This window comes from Oncorhynchus masou, chromosome 11 (assembly GCF_036934945.1).
Source record: "Oncorhynchus masou masou isolate Uvic2021 chromosome 11, UVic_Omas_1.1, whole genome shotgun sequence".
Classification (NCBI taxonomy): domain Eukaryota; kingdom Metazoa; phylum Chordata; class Actinopteri; order Salmoniformes; family Salmonidae; genus Oncorhynchus; species Oncorhynchus masou.
Window position 1 is genome coordinate 4,854,872 of NC_088222.1, and position 12,998 is coordinate 4,867,869.

The window sequence follows — 12,998 nt, forward strand, 5'->3', positions numbered from 1 at the left end:
CTTGGTTCACTCCAGACCTGACTGCCCTCGACCAGCACAAAAATATCCTGTGGCGGACTGCAATAGCATCGAACAGTCCCCGCGATATGCAACTGTTCAGGGAAGTCAGGAACCAATACATGCAGTCAGTCAGGAAAGCTAAGGCCAGCTTCTTCAGGCAGAAGTTTGCATCCTGTAGCTCCAACTCCAAAAAGTTCTGGGACACTGTGAAGTCCATGGAGAACAAGAGCACCTCCTCCCAGCTGCCCACTGCACTGAGGCTAGGGAACACGGTCACCACCGACAAATCCATGATTATTGAAAACTTCAACAAGCATTTCTCAACGGCTGGCCATGCCTTCCGCCTGGCTACTCCAACCTCGGCCAACAGCTCCGGCCCCCCCCGCAGCTCCTCGCCCAAGCCTCTCCAGGTTCTCCTTTACCCAAATCCAGATAGCAGATGTTCTGAAAGAGCTGCAAAACCTGGACCCGTATAAATCAGCTGGGCTTGACAATCTGGACCCTCTATTTCTGAAACTATCCGCCGCCATTGTCGCAACCCCTATTACCAGCCTGTTCAACCTCTCTTTCATATCGTCTGAGATCCCCAAGGATTGGAAAGCTGCCGCAGTCATCCCCCTCTTCAAAGGGAGACACCCTGGACCCAAACTGTTACAGACCTATATCCATTCTGCCTTGCCTATCTAAGGTCTTCGAAAGCCAAGTCAACAAACAGGTCACTGACCATCTCGAATCCCACCGTACCTTCTCCGCTATGCAATCTGGTTTACGAGCCGGTCACGGGTGCACCTCAGCCACACTCAAGGTACTAAACGACATCATAACCGCCATCGATAAAAGACAGTACTGTGCAGCCTCCTTCATCGACCTTGCCAAGGCTTTCGACTCTGTCAATCACCATATTCTTATCGGCAGACTCAGTAGCCTCTGTTTTTCGGATGACTGCCTTGCCTGGTTCACCAATTACTTTGCAGACAGAGTTCAGTGTTTCAAATCGGAGGCATGCTGTCCGGTCCTCTGGCAGTCTCTATGGGGGTGCCACAGGGTTCAATTCTCGGGCCGACTCTTTTCTCTGTATATATCAATGATGTTGCTCTTGCTGCGGGCGATTCCCTGATCCACCTCTACGCAGACGACACCATTCTATATACTTTCGGCCCGTCATTGGACACTGTGCTATCTAACCTCCAAACGAGCTTCAATGCCATACAACACTCCTTCCGTGGCCTCCAACTGCTCTTAAACGCTAGTAAAACCAAATGCATGCTTTTCAACCGATCGCTGCATGCACCCGCATGCCCGACTAGCATCACCACACTGGATGGTTCCGACCTTGAATATGTGGACACCTATAAGTACCTAGGTGTCTGGCTAGACTGCAAACTCTCCTTCCAGACCCATATCAAACATCTCCAATCGAAAATCAAATCAAGAGTCGGCTTTCTATTCCGTAACAAAGCCTCCTTCACTCACGCTGCCAAGCTTACCTAGTAAAACTGACTATCCTACCGATCCTCGACTTCGGCGATGTCATCTACAAAATTGCTTCCAACACTCTTCTCAGCAAACTGGATGCAGTTTATCACAGTGCCATCCGTTTTGTCACTAAAGCACCTTATACTACCCACCACTGCGACTTGTATGCTCTAGTCGGCTGGCCCTCGCTACATATTCGTCGCAAGACCCACTGGCTCTAGGTCGTCTACAAGGCCATGCTAGGTAAAGCTCCGCCTTATCTCAGTTCACTGGTCACGATGGCAACACCCATCCGTAGCACACGCTCCAGCAGGTGTATCTCACTGATCATCCCTAAAGCCAACACCTCATTTGGCCGCCTTTCGTTCCAGTACTCTGCTGCCTGTGACTGGAACGAATTGCAAAAATCGCTGAAGTTGGAGACCTTTATCTCCCTCACCAACTTCAAACATCAGCTATCTGAGCAGCTAACCGATCGCTGCAGCTGTACATAATCTATTGGTAAATAGCCCACCCATTTTCACCTACCTCATCCCCACAGTTTTTATTTCTTTACTTTTCTGCTCTTTTGCACACCAATATCTCTACCTGTACATGATCATTTATCATTCCAGTGTTAATCTGCAATATTGTAATTATTTGCCTACCTCCTCATGCCTTTTGCACACATTGTATATAGACTCCCCTTTTTTTTCTACTGTGTTATTGACTTGTTAATTGTTTACTCCATGTGTAACTCTGTTGTCTGTTCACACTGCTATGCTTTATCTTGGCCAGGTCGCAGTTGTAAATGAGAACTTGTTCTCAACTAGCCTACCTGGTTAAATAAAGGTGAAATAAAAATAAATAAAATAAATATACCATTATATTAAATACCATTATAGTATATACCATTATATACCATTATATTAAATACCATCTATTATAGGCCATTATATTATATACCATCTATTATATACCATTATATACCATTATATTAAATACCATCTATTATATACCATTATATTAAATACCATCTATTATATACCATTATATTAAATACAATCTATTATATACCATCTATTATAGGCCATTATATTATATACCATCTATTATATACCATCTATTATATACCATTATATACCATTATATTATATACCATCTATTATAGGCCATTATATTATATACCATCTATTATATACCATTATATTATATACCATCTATTATATACCATTATATACCATTATATTAAATACCATCTATTATAGGCCATTATATTATATACCATCTATTATAGGTCATTATATTATATACCATTATATTATATACCATTATATTATATACCATCTATTATATACCATTATATACCATTATATACCATCTATTATAGGCCATTATATTATATACCATTTATTATTTACCATTATATTATATACCATCTATTATATACCATTATATTATATACCATCTATTATATACCATTATATTATATACCATCTATTATAGGCCATTATTTTATATACCATCTATTATAGGTCATTATATTATATACCATCTATTATATACCATTATATTATATACCATTATATTATATACCATCTATTATATAGCATTATATACCATCTATTATATACCATTATATACTATTATATTATATACCATCTATTATATATCATTATATACCATTATAGTATATACCATCTATTATATCCCATTATATTATATACCATCTATTATATACCATATATTATATACCATATATTATATACCATTATATTATATACCATCTATTATAGGCCATTATATTATATACCATTATATACCATCTATTATATACCATCTATTATATACCATTATATTATATACCATTATATACCATCTATTATATACCATTATATTATATACCATCTATTATATACCATTATATTATATACCATTATATTATATACCATCTATTATATACCATTATATTATATACCATTATATTATATACCATTATATACCATCTATTATATACCAAACTGTAACTGTACATTTATAGTACAACATATTTACATACTTCATTATTTGCTATAGTGGCTACATTTAATTTAAAATCCAACTTTTCAAATCACCATGAGTTAGTTAAAAAAACTGCTCCAGAGAAACTGCTCCAGACAAACTGCTCCAGACAAACTGCTCCAGAGAAACTGCTCCAAAGAGAAACTGCTCCAGACAAACTGCTACAAAGAGAAACTGCTCCAAATAGAAACTGCTCCAGACAAACTGCCCCAGACAAACTGCTCCAGAAAAACTGCTCCAGACAAACTGCTCCAGGCAAACTGCTCCAGGCAAACTGCTCCAGACTAACTGATCCAGAGAGAAACTGCTCCAAGGAGAAGCTGCTCCAGACAAACTGCTACAAAGAGAAACTGCTCCTAAGAGAAGCTGCTCCAGACTAACTGCTCCAGAGAGAAACTGCTCCAGACAAACTGCTCCAGAGAGAAACTGCTCCAGAGAAACTGCTCCAGACAAACTGCTACAAAGAGAAACTGCTCCAGACAAACTGATACAAAGAGAAACTGCTCCAAAGAGAAGCTGCTCCAGACAAACTGCTACAAAGAGAAACTGCTCCAGAGAAACTGCTCCAGAGAAACTGCTCCATACAAACTGCTCCAAACAAACTGCTCCAGAGAAACTGCTCCAGAGAAACTGCTCCAAAGAAACTGCTCCAGAGAAACTGCTCCAGAGAAACTGCTCCAGTAAAACTTCTCCAAAGAGAAACTGCTCCAGAGAAACTGCTCCAAAGAGAAACTGCTCCAGAGAAACTGCTCCAGACAAACGGTCCCAGAGAAACTGCTCCAGAGAAACTGCTCCAGAGAAACTGCTCCAGTAAAACTGCTCCAAAGAGAAACTTCTCCAAAGAGAAACTGCTCCAGAGAAACTGCTCCAGTACAACTGCTCCAAAGAAACTGCTCCACTCCAACTCTTAAGACTAAACACATAACATAGCAGTGCTTTATCAAGTCAAGGTTTGTCTGGAAACCGAGACAACACTTGAAATAACCTAAGCTAGAAGTAAAACAAAATCTCCCTCCCAAATGGTACTATATAGGGAATAGGGTTCCATAGGGCACTGGTCTAAAGAAGTGCACTATATAGGGAATAGGGTGCTATTTGGGAGGCAATTCAACAGGCACTTCATGAAGAGAGAACTGCTGTCTTCCACATGTGATGTCAGTGGTAGAAGCCCTAATTGAATCAATATTCTTAATTAAAACAAATATAAATTCAAATTGAACTTACAGACACAGAGGAATCAAATTTCACAGAGATACGTTGTTAGGATGGTTTAGAGGTGAAATGTACAACGAACCCTCCCTTCTAAGGGATCTGTTCGCTGGTATATTAGATCTGAATGGATTCCTTGGTGGTATCGTGAGAAACAGATGTGATTGACACATAGTTGGGGCAAAAAATGAAACGCATGGACTCTGGAGGATTACAGTGTTGTTGCGGTAATACATCTTTACTATATAGGTATACAAATAACTTTATGTACACTGGTACCATACTTACTAACCAATACTTGTGATAGGAGTGTGTCAGACGACCAAGCCACATCAAAGGTAAGGTAAAATATGTCATATATATATATTGAAAAAGTAGAAATCTCTTCGCCACGCTTCTCCTCAGACTCCTCTTCAACTCTTGTCAGTCTGAAAATGGCCTTATAAGAACCAGAAATGACCTTGATGTTCGTAGATGCACATGACGATAATTGTCCTCCCGTTTGGCCCGATTGGATTGTCAGAGATTTGGATTAGAGCTACTCAGTCGTAGTCTGTCATTATTCACCTTCGTAGCAGTAGGTTATCTCTTCTGTCAATCACGTCTGAGCCTCTTCATAGCAGTAGGTTATCTCTTCTGTCAATCACGTCTGAGCCTCTCTTCCTCTGACTTCACGTAGCCTACCAGACTCCGAATGCAGACCGCTTCTTTGGAGAATGTATAGGGGAAGATTCCGGTTGCTATGACACCCGCAGCATGTTGAATAATTACTATTACAACCTATAACTGATTGATCAGAAACTATTACAACCTATAACATTGTAACAGTAAAGCGAGAAGGATGTAACATGAAAACCTTGATAAACTGGTTGCTGATTGGCTGACAGCAGTGGTATATCAGACAGTATACCACGGGTATGACAAAACATTACTTTTTACTGATCTAACTACGTTGGTAACCAGTTTATAATATGGCAATAAGGCACCTCGGGAGTCCGCCTTGCGTCGTGCCTAGGAACAGCCCTTTAGGCGTGCTATATTTGCCACATACCACACCCCCTCGGGCCTTATTGCTTAATTATATCCTTGAGGTAAACTGATATATTATAAGTACTTATATTATTATTAAAACATAATAATAATTGAAACATTACATATTTATCATAAACCATTACATCCATTATACCTTTTAGTCTATTGTTTATTTGAGGTAGAATTATATGTACTGTATAGTTGAGGTTAGATTATATGTATAGTTGAGGTTAGATTATATGTATAGTTGATAGCTGCCTCTCAGGCTTCCAACCGCGCCGCCGTGCTGCCTCCTCATACCAGCGCCTCTCTGCTTTCGCTGCCTCCAGGTCTGCCTTTGAACGGCAATATTCCCCTGGCTGAGTATCTCCACCCAAGTCCATCTCTCCAAGTATTGTTGATTCTCCTGCTGCTGCTGCTGCTGCTTCCCGTTACCACGCCGCTTGGTCCTTGGTTGGTGGGTGATTCTGTCACGGCTGTCATCTGGAGATAGAGAGGAGGAGTAGTTGGAAGGATCGGAGGACCAAAATGCAGCGTGGTATGTGTTCATCGTGAATTTAATAAACAGAGAACACTTGAACGAACTATACAAAACAATAAACGAACAACGACCGTGAAGCTAAAAACGAAATGTGCTGACACAAGCAACTAACATAGACAATCACCCACAACCCACAATGACAAAACAGGCAACCTAAATATGGTTCCCAATCAGAGACAACGACTAACACCTGCCTCTGATTGAGAACCATATCAGGCCAAACACAGAAACAGACAAACTAGACATACAACATAGAATGCCCACTCAGAGCACACCCTGACCAAACAAAACACAGAAACATACAAAGCAAACTAAGGTCAGGGCGTGACATGTATAATTGAGGTTAGATAATATGCACCAAGTGAGGAAGCAACACATTCAACAACAATGAGGAATGTGAAGTGAGGGCCCATAGGGTAGTGCACTACATTGACCAGGGCCCATAAGGTAGTGCACTACTTTTAGTGTACTACTGTTGACCAGGACCCATAGGGTAGTGTTCTACTGTTGACCAGGACCCATAGGGTAGTGTATTACTGTTGACCAGGACACATAGGGTAGTGTACTACTGTTGACCAGGACTCATAGGGTAGTGTACTACTGTTGACCAGGACCCATAGGGTAGTGTACTACTGTTGACCAGGACCCATAGGGTAGTGTACTACTGTTGACCAGGACCAGGGCCCACCAGGACACATAGGGTAGTGTACTACTGTTGACCAGGACCCATAGGGTAGTGTACTACTGTTGACCAGGGCCCATAGGGTAGTGTACTACCGTTGACCAGGACCCATAGGGTAGTGTACTACTGTTGACCAGGACTCATAGCTAGGACCCATAGGGTAGTGTACGACTGTTGACCAGGACCCATAGGGTAGTGTACTACTGTTGACCAGGACCCATAGGGTAGTGTACTACTGTTGACCAGGACTCATAGCTAGGACCCATAGGGTAGTGTACTACTGTTGACCAGGACCCATAGGGTAGTGTACTACTGTTGACCAGGACCCATAGGGTAGTGTACTACTGTTGACCAGGACTCATAGCTAGGACCCATAGGGTAGTGTACTACCGTTGACCAGGGCCCATAGCCAGGACCCATAGGGTAGTGTACTACTGTTGACCAGGACCCATAGGGTAGTGTACTACTGTTGACCAGGACCCATAGGGTAGTGTACTACTGTTGACCAGGGCCCATAGGGTAGTGTACTACTGTTGACCAGGACCCATAGGGTAGTGTACTACTGTTGACCAGGGCCCATAGGGTAGTGTACTACCGTTGACCAGGACCCATAGGGTAGTGTACTACTGTTGACCAGGACTCATAGCTAGGACCCATAGGGTAGTGTACGACTGTTGACCAGGACCCATAGGGTAGTGTACTACTGTTGACCAGGACCCATAGGGTAGTGTACTACTGTTGACCAGGACTCATAGCTAGGACCCATAGGGTAGTGTACGACTGTTGACCAGGACCCATAGGGTAGTGTACTACTGTTGACCAGGACCCATAGGGACCCATAGGGTGTGTACTACTGTTGACCAGGACTCATAGCTAGGACCCATAGGGTAGTGTACTACTGTTGACCAGGACCCATAGGGTAGTGTACTACTGTTGACCAGGACCCATAGGGTAGTGTACTACTGTTGACCGGGACACATAGGGTAGTGTACTACTGTTGACCAGGACCCATAGCTAGGACCCATAGTGTAGTGTACGACTGTTGACCAGGACCCATAGGGTAGTGTACTACTGTTGACCAGGACCCATAGGGTAGTGTACTATTGTTGACCAGGACCGACAGGGTAGTGTACTACTGTTGACCAGGACCCATAGGGTAGTGTACTACTGTTGACCAGGAACCATAGGGTAGTGTACTACTGTTGACATGGACCCATAGGGTAGTGTACTACTGTTGACCAGGGCCCATAGCCAGGACACATAGGGTAGTGTACTTCTGTTGACCAGGACCCATAGGGTAGTGTACTACTGTTGACCAGGACCCATAGGGTAGCGTACTACTGTTGACCAGGTCCCATAGGGTAGTGTACTACTGTTGACCAGGTCCCATAGGGTAGTGCACTACTGTTGACCAGGACCCATAGGGTAGTGAACTGCTGTTGACCAGGACCCATAGGGTAGTGTACTACATTGACCAGGGCCCATAGGGTAGTGTACTACATTGACCAGGGCCCATAGGGTAGTGTACTACATTGACCAGGGCCCATAGGGTAGTGTACTACATTGACCAGGGCCCATAGGGTAGTGTACTACATTGACCAGGGCCCATAGTGTAGTGTACTACATTGACCAGGGCCCATAGTGTAGTGTACTACATTGACCAGGGCCCATAGTGTACTACATTGACCAGGGCCCATAGGGTAGTGTACTACATTGACCAGGGCCCATAGGGTAGTGTACTACATTGACCAGGGCCCATAGGGTAGTGTACTACATTGACCAGGGCCCATAGGGTAGTGTACTACATTGACCAGGGCCCATAGGGTAGTGTACTACATTGACCAGGGCCCATAGGGTAGTGTACTACATTGACCAGGGCCCATAGTGTAGTGTACTACATTGACCAGGGCCCATAGGGTAGTGTACTACATTGACCAGGGCCCATAGGGTAGTGTACTACATTGACCAGGGCCCATAGGGTAGTGTACTACATTGACCAGGGCCCATAGGGTAGTGTACTACATTGACCAGGGCCCATAGGGTAGTGTACTACATTGACCAGGGCCCATAGGATAGTGTACTACATTGACCAGGGCCCATAGGGTAGTGTACTACATTGACCAGGGCCATAGGAATAGGTTTCCATTTGAGATACACACACTTAGACTCACATCTGTTGTCCCAGTGTCTCTACGGACTCTCAGTTTAAAACCATGTTCTTGGAACAACATTCTTCAGCCGTTAAGAAGCAGATTTGGGAAATAAATCGTACAGCACCTTGTGTCCCAAATGGTAACCTATTCTCTACAGAGTGCACTACACATGTAGGATCTTCATTTGATGCTGAGAATGTTCCTGAACAGCAAACTTGTAAGGGTTTAAAAAGGCTTCTAAACGTTTGTAATTTACACTTTGAAATGTCAGACTTTAAAAAAAAGTCTAATAATTATAATACACGTAATAATTAACATTTCCTGATGCTGCAGGATTATCTCTTGGGTTCCATAGGGCTCTGGTCTAAAGTAGTGCACTATATAGGGAATAGGGTTCCATAGGGCTCTGTAAAGTAACTATAACAATAGGGTTCCTGGGCTCTGGTCTAAAGTAGTGCACTATATAGGAATTCCATAGGGCTCTGGTCTAAAGTAGTGTTCCATAGGGCTCTGGTCTAAAGTAGTGCACTATATAGGGAATAGGGTTCCATAGGGCTCTGGTCTAAAGTAGTGCACTATATAGGGAATAGGGTTCCATAGGGCTCTGGTCTAAAGTAGTGCACTATATAGGGAATAGGGTTCTATAGGGCTCTGGTCTAAAGTAGTGCACTATATATAGGGAATAGGGTTCCATAGGGCTCTGGTCTAAAGTAGTGCACTATATAGCGAATAGGGTTCCATAGGGCTCTGGTCTAAAGTAGTGCACTATATATAGGGAATAGGGTTCCATAGGGCTCTGGTCTAAAGTAGTGCACTATATAGGGAATAGGGTTCCATAGGGCTCTGGTCTAAAGTAGTGCACTATAAAGGGAATAGGGTTCCATAGGGCTCTGGTCTAAAGTAGTGCACTATATAGGGAATACGGTGTACATTATTGAGTTGTTGGAGGTTAAGGATATGTCACTTTTTCTAAGAGCAACACATCTTGAGTGAAGTGGGTGGAGCACTGCTGGAGAATTCCCCCGAGCTGAGAACTCTAAACGGCCGTTAAAGAGAACACAGCAACCTAGAAATAAATATCACCGTTTTACATAAAGGGACTATGGTTTTAGGACTATGATTTTAGACATAGGAAGAAGCATAATGACTGGCACCCTTAATGATGATGAGCACAACAAAGACTCTATAAAATAAATAAAATAAATAACACAATCCTGAGTTATATTTAATGTAAAACATAATGGGGAAATTATATTATTTTATACTAATACAATAGCTCAGAGAATGAGATGTCATTTCACAGAGACAGGTCAAACAGTCTTTCGGATAAAATGCCTTGGTACTTGAGCCAAGTTCACGATGCTCTTGACCGGTCCCCAGGACCAGTGGGAGCTACATAGCCCCGTACTATCACTGATCCACCAACCATAGTTTTGGTATGAGGTGCTTTTCTCTGCATATGCCTGATTTTTTTCCAACACTGAACCCACCACTGGTAGGCTTGGCCAAAGAGCTCTATTTTCATGTCACCTGACCATAAGTCCGGTTCCAATTCAAGGGCAGGTGCCGTTCATCAATCTCCAGGCGGTGCTGTGGTCACATGACAAGAACACAGAGCTCTTAGGCCACGCCTACCAGCGGTGGGTTTGACCTACTAAAAAACAATATGCAGAAAATACCTCATCCCTACTGTAAAATAAAATATGGTCGTATCTAAACAGCATTAATGCACACTTAAACGTAGCAAAACATTTAGCAACAGAGAACGAAAGCAAGCTTTTCTTATTGGAAACAGAACACAAAGTCTCGTAGTCTTCCTGTCTTCCATGGGTGTGTGGGACGTGGGGATGTGGGCGGAAGTAGCAGGGAACATAGCTGAACGAGCTAGGAGGGTGTTCTGAGCCAGAACCTCAGCCCCTACATGGCTTAGAAGTAGAAAGGCATCTCCCTCTGAGGGAAGAGAGAGAGACAGAGAGAGAGACAGAGAGAGAGACAGAGAGAGAGACAGAGAGAGAGACAGAGAGAGAGAGAGACAGAGAGAGACAGAGAGAGAGGGAGAGAGAGGGAGACAGAGAGAGAGAGAGGGAGAGAGAGGGAGAGAGAGAGACAGAGAGAGAGAGAGACAGAGAGAGACAGAGAGAGAGGGAGAGAGAGGGAGACAGAGAGAGAGAGAGAGAGAGAGAGAGAGAGACAGAGAGAGAGAGAGAGAGAGAGAGTTACCCATCCCCCGACACCAACACAATCACTAATCTCTCTACAATCATCTACTTATGGGATATAGAATATAAATATGATGATAAAACAGAGAGGATATGATGATAAAACACAGATGATATGATGATAAAACACAGATGATAATATGATGATAAAACAGAGAGGATATGATGATAAAACACAGATGATATGATGATAAAACAGAGAGGATATGATGATAAAACACAGATGATAATATGATGATGAAACAGAGAAGATAATACGATGATGAAACAGAGATAATATGGTGATACAACACAGATGATAATATGATGATAAAACAGAGAAGATAATATGATGATAAAACAGAGAGGATATGATGATAAAACATAGATGATATGATGATAAAACAGAGATAATATGGTGATAAAACAGAGATAATATGATGATAAAACAGAGATAATATGATGATAAAACAGAGATAGTAGACAGTAGATTTCCCTTCAATTCCACACCAACAATTAATTTCACACAGACAGTAGATTTCCTTTCAAATCCACTCCCTCACTGAATCTCCAGCACAATTTCACATTCAATTAGTGAAAATATGTCCAAAAAGTATTTCAACAGATTTTGTGCGTTTTTGTGTCTTAATTCCTAGGAAAATACATTTTTGGGGGGCAAACTTTGGAAAAATCTTTTAAAAGTTATTAGAGCAATGCATTTTGGGCAATGGTGTTTTCTACACTGCTTTTTATGTATAAAAACAAACGCTTTAACAACCCAATAGTGTTAATCAACCAGGTTGTCACAGAGATACTTATAATAGTAATGTTTAAAAATATATATATTAATGCCAATGATGTTTGCTATGCATGTTTTCACTTAATAATTTGCGATAATGGTGTTATGTCGGATTTGATGAGGGTTGCCAGATTGGAGTAGAATCTGTATTCATCTGTTTTCACTAGTTAACTACACATGGTTGATGATATTATTAGTTTATCTAGCGTGTCCTGCGTTAAATATAATCGATGCAGTGCGTATCGTTGCTCCAATGTGTACCTAACCATGAACATCAATGCCTTTCTTAAAATCAATACACAGAAGCATATCTTTTTAAACCTGCATATTTAGCTAAAAGAAATCCAGGTTAGCAGGCAATATTAACCAGGTGAAATTGTGTCACTTCTCTTGCGTTCAGTGCACGCAGAATCAGTGTATAAGCAACAGTTTGGGCCACCTCATTTGCCAGAATTTTACGTAATTATGACATAACATTTAAGGTTGTACAATGTAACAGGAATATTCAGACTGATGGATGCCACCCCTTAGATAAAATACGGAGCGGTTCCGTATTTCACTGAAAGAATAAACGTCTTGTTTTCGAAATGATAGTTTCCGGATTCGAACATATTAACGACCAAAGGCTCGTATTTCCGTGTGTTATTATGTTATAACTAAGTCTATCATTTGATAGAGCAGTCTGACTGAGCGGTGGTAGGCAGCAGCAGGCTCATAAGCATTCATTCAAACAGCACTTTTGTGCGTTTTGCCAGCAGCTCTACGTTGTGCTTCAAGCATTGCACTTCAAGCCTATCAACTCCCGAGATTAGGCTGGTGTTAACGATGTGAAATGGCTAGCTAGTTAGCGGGGTGTGCTGTAATAGTG